A 5,612-nucleotide genomic window follows, 5' to 3' on the forward strand; every position below is an offset into this window, starting at 1 on the left:
ATTTTTTAAGGAAGGGAGTAAGAATTGTGAGCACAATCCATCATTTCTCATACTCAACCACATCTTCAGTAAAATCGCAAATCACATGAACCTAAATCACCATTATTTCACTCCATCACCACAAGCAACCCCTCTTCTACCTCAAAATAATACTCACTTAGATTCTAATTAAATGCAAGAGTTAGATAATTAACTCATATATATTAAGAAATTAGTTAAATTAATTATTTGTAAAAAAAAGAGCGTCAATTTTTTTAAGTTATCTCTCATTTGAATCATTTACATTAAAACAGTCCCTATTAATTGAATCAATAGTTTGAGAAAATATAAAAGTGTTAGGAGACAAAAGAAGATTGATCTTAAATTCATGACAAAAACAAATTCTCAACTAACTCTTATATTTTGTACTGGAATAAGTAGCGTATAAAACTCAATCAGTTATTAAATCCAACACAAAGGATTTTTACCCCTGCAATGCCTAAACCCACTGAAAATCAATAAAAACAAAAATAAAATAAAATAAAATTGAAAATTCCGCAGACACTTCAAGAACATATATTTCCTCTCTCTCTCTTTTGAGATAATAGAATTTCATGCCGAAAGAAGTCTATTAAATTTGAACTTCCATGTTATACTTTATCATTATACTCTAGCTCTTCTCTTCCTAGTATTTCAATATTGAACCATACACGTTTGAGGATGATGAAGCATACCCAGCTGGTATTCAAGTGTTTATATCCGATGCATCTATATTTTCATTACAAAGTTACATACAAAATTATCATCATAAAACAAGAATTATATCTGCATGCTATTTGCTGAGTTCTTCGCAAAAGATTCAGCAGCTACATCATCTGAATGCATTTCATGCTGCTTAAGGCTCCGAACAAACTTTGTGAATGAAGGAAAATGCTCTGGCGAAAATAAACAAGCTCCCATTCTCTGATACATGAACAGGTCCAGCACATTATCTCCTGCTACAATATTCTTCTTAATCTGTTCAAATCCTCCAAAAAGCACCAGAATCTGAAGAGTTTTCTCCTGAAACCTCAACCCATTATTCCTACAAGCTGCCATTATCTGTGAAAGTAGCAACTCAGGACTTGACAGAATTCTTTGCGGCGGAACTGCATCTGTAAGATCCATTCCAGGTAATATCATTTTACATGATTTTTTGCAAAAATCTTTGCAACTTTCTTCGTAACCGTCTCTTTTAACAGTGTTATAAAATCCAGCGGTCAGCTCAGAAGGATGGATTGCATTCTGTACCAAGAGTGCATTAGCGGGACTTTACCATATGTAGACACTTCAGTGTCGCTGAAAGTTGAAGCCGCTACAGAAAGGAGGCGATCTCCATGGGTTAAAAGCTGATTAGCATACCATGTGAGGAAGAAATTCCCATATGGAGATTCCCATGATCCTCCATCTCTGAAGAAGCAGTTGGAGTTTGGTGACTGGTTGTAGGCAGGGGCATCATGGGGACCACCAAGACCCCATAGAGGATTTCCAGATGCTTCAGCATGTTGCTTGAGAATGCTAAGCATGTTTTTGTCATAGCACTGAAATTCTCCAGCCCCATGAGTTCCACTGTTGGTGGGTAGCTGGTGGTGAGATGGATATCGCAGCTCACCATCTGGTCCTAATCCCATTGAAATTCCCTGCAGTATAGCAAGAAAACTTTGTCAATTACATAAATTTAGGGGAATTATAGTTAAAGTTGGAAAAACAGGCGGGCTCAACCCTTATAGGCAAGGCTTTTATGGGCCAGTTTTTTTTATTTTTCACTCCTTTTCCAAGCCCATAAGCCCTATTCTGAAAAAATTAAAAAAATTAAAATAAAATTAAGCAGTATAAATTAATTAAAATATTTTAAAATTAAAAAAAAATCCTCATAATCTTTAAAAATTAAACAACAAACATCTAGAAGTTTAGTAAAAAAATTCAAATCTTGGTTAAAAAAACAGTTCATTTTTTTAAAATACATAAACATAATAATTATAGAAAAATAAAAAATATTAGATATTTTATACTGTACACTAATATTTATTAAATTAATTTTAGAATAAATTAAAATTAATAATAATATAACATGTGTAGGATCAGGGCTTTAGGTGAGCAGGTCCTTCTTGGCTTCAAAAGCATGTTTTACTGAAGAAAAAAAAAATTAATAATCATATAATAGGACTTAAAAGGCCCCTTGAACCCCAGTCCTTTTTTACAGGGTTTATCAAGGCCAGGCCCTAAAGCCTGATTACTTTAAATAAATTCAATTTTCAAAGCTTGAACCCTATTTAAACAGAGCCTCCAAGCTCAGCCCTTATTTCCGGCTCTAATTATAGTTAACTATTGTGGTTTATAACATACTAACTAATCCTCTGATTATTGGCGAGGAAAAAAAGGGCTCTAATATGGTAAAATGATAAATAGTTTCATCATTGAAAACATGTTTCACATATATCTTGAACAATTTCATGGTCTTCTGAGGCTGGTTCTGGAGATAAACTGACATTTGGAATAACATCATCTGCATGATTCTAGCAATGACCTCAAGATATTATTCTAAAATAAAAAAAGGTGGAAGATATAAGTGAATCAGACTTTAACAACAAAATTGTTCGTCATTCCAAGACATGTGATTAAGTGGTAAAATAAGATGTAATGATCAAGCAAAATGGCAGAAATAACGGGGCTATTAAATGACACTTTAATCCACAGGAAAACAAACTGATTGTGAGCCAAACTTATAGAAAAAATATATTGCAATTATTTACCTATAATTAATATGAACACTGATATCAGAGCAAATAATAGGTTCCAGAATACCAAATCCATACCGTTATTGCAGAGCCCATGAAATGAGAGAATGCAGACTTAAAGCTCTCGCAGAAACTTTGGTAGGCTTGGACTGGGGTTTTCCCATTAAGAACAGGAAGATCATCAACCCCTAATGAGAGGCATTCTTTATAGTATTCTCCAGACCGATCTGTGAAGAAAATACTGGGCTTGGATTTACCAATCTGGGACACCCACTTGGGTAGTGGAATATATGGCCTTTTAGAGCCGTGAAAGCAAAGAGATACATGGAGCTTGAGACCCATTTTGTCAACCATATCAGCCACAGCAAGATAGCCAGACCAATCATATTTTCCCATGGCATCTTTCTCAACAATTCCCCACCAAACAGGAAGCTCAACACCCTCAACCTCTAGTAGCTTCAATGCTTTCATGCCAGCTGCAATTGCTTTAGCATTGTTTATCGTTTTGCAGTCTGAAGAAACTGCATCTAGTGGCAGCCCCACAAACAATCTGACGCCATTTCCCTGCACAATACAGTTTCATGCAAGTTAGCCATATTTGAATTCCTGACACTTTCCCTTTGTTTATCCTCTGAATAATTACAAATTTAAGATATAACTCTCTTTTCTTTTGAGAAAAAAAGGTCAAAAACAGTAACTCTCAATCTTATTTAATGTCAATCAGGAAAAAAAGGAAAATGTACCACTAAATGCAATCCCCATCCTTCTCCCAGCCCCAAAAAGGTCATTCCTCTCTCCTTAACCTTGCCACCACTTTGACCATCAACTATACTGGGGTTGAATTCAGCAATGCACATGATCAATATGCCAGAAGCAGAGTACCAGCAAGTGACCCAAATAAAGGCAAGTTTTGATCCAAAAATGATGCTATAAAATTTTAAAACCCAATTCCCCAGGTAGCTGGACCATATCCATATAGCTAACTTATAGGCTGAGGTGTGATGTGCGAGCACGCATGTGTTTTTTTTTTTTTTTTTTTGGAGGGGTGCAGAGAGAGAGAGAGAGCATTGTGAGTGATGGGATCAGTGAAAGCTAAGGAATAAGTGAGTGGTATATGGGACTCTGGTCTCTCAAAAACCAAAGGGCGTCTTTTGTTGCTGTTTATATTTCCTTTTGCTTATTGTATTTGACTATTGCTGCCCTATGCTATCATTCTAGCGTTCATGTTTAACAGTGGACAAGGATATAGAAGGCATATTTTATAAACAAAATAGGTTCCGGCATGGTTCCCATCACATAGGTAAATGCAGACAAAGAGATAAGTTGAGAGCAAATCGTAGCAAGGAAGCTCTCAAGAGTTAATCCTTTTAAGCAAGCCAGGACATCAAACGACAATTATGTTCTCCTATTAATCATTTTTTTTATTTTTTTGATCAAACATTAATCCCCTACCTGATCTAACATATGATTACAGAAAATTTTTGTTCTGTCCAATTCATTTTGCTAACTCAACTTCGATAGGCATGCCATAGCACTGGGATTCCATATGGGAAGACTATTCCTAGAAACTCCGTAGCTGAACTGAAACATTCTGTATTTCTCAATCAGGGTAAAGACATATCATCTATGAAAAAAAGTAATTAAGACAATTATTTTTAAACCATCAAGAAGATGATCTTCAAAGAATTGAATCATTATTACTCAAAAGTTGACCAGTCCAATAAATGTATTTGGCTTAAGAAGTTCTGACTCCGATAGGTGCCTGATCTAGAACTTAGATAGCTCCAAGATGACTATTCTACTTCGTAAGGAGATAAAAAAATTCCAACGTTATGAGATAAGTAGTTCATTTCAAGTCAAGTCAACCAAATAAACAAGAGTTGCAAGTTTCTTTTCTGTTTTTTTTTTCCAAGTCAAAGATGAACCAAACACCACAAAACACATAATAAAATATTAAACTCACCGATGTCGATCTCTTTCCAGATGCAGATTGCCTCTCCTCTCGAACGACTCCAGATTGAAGAGCTTTCAAAGCGAGGCGCATCCCAGCCTTCTTCAACCTCGTATTCGCACTAAAACAAGTCGAAAACCTGCGATTATCTCTAAGTTTACAGAAGCCAACGTCTCCATTAGCCAAATCAAACCTTCCAAGCTTGGCTGCTTGAAAGCTCCCAATTGTCGCCGAGACCTCCATGGCCGAAACACTTGATTCACCTCAAGAACTAAGAAAACAAAAAAATCAGACTTTTCGGTATTCAGATGGGCTCAGAGTGTTAGAGATCAAAATTGAGTTTGAAATTGAAACGAAATGGAGTTTATGAATAACGTTGTTGTGTGTGAATGAGCGCTCAAAAGCTCGTATTTGCAGAAAAAAGAGACGCGCTTTTTCTTCGCGTGTGGGGCATGCGAAAGAAAATAAAGAAAGCTTCTTGGGCCACGTGTTGTTCTCCCAGGAGAACAGTGTTGAACCATGTCATTAAATTAAACAATTTAATAATTTATTGAATGATTAACCCCTAACAGTATTATTCCTGTTCCAGCTAATGATCCACAATCCACAAATATGCTCCGCCATCTTAATTTATAAAATATTTTAAATAAAATTATACATATTAATAAAAATTATTAAATATATTTATAATTTTATTTTTAAAATAAAAATATAAACTTTTAAAAATCCTTTTCATATAATACTCTATTTATAAAAAATACTCTTTTCAGTGCAAAATATAAGTAGGTTTTAGGAAAATTCATGTGCCAGCAAAGTTTTCATTCTCATAAAAATATATATTATTTTTTTTTATCTTTTATCTCAATTATCAATGCACTTTATGATGAGTTGGAGATAAATTATAT

General features: G+C 34.7%; 1 pseudogene; it reads right to left on the bottom strand.

Annotated features, from left to right (window-relative positions):
• Positions 1-705: 705 nt before the first annotated feature.
• Positions 706-5,105, bottom strand: LOC129295145 (inactive beta-amylase 9-like; annotated as a pseudogene).
• Between the last annotated feature and the right edge of the window lie 507 nt (positions 5,106-5,612).

This window comes from Prosopis cineraria, unplaced genomic scaffold (genome assembly GCF_029017545.1).
Source record: "Prosopis cineraria cultivar Desert tree isolate PC_DT_omini unplaced genomic scaffold, ASM2901754v1 PC57, whole genome shotgun sequence".
Lineage (NCBI taxonomy): Eukaryota > Viridiplantae > Streptophyta > Magnoliopsida > Fabales > Fabaceae > Prosopis > Prosopis cineraria.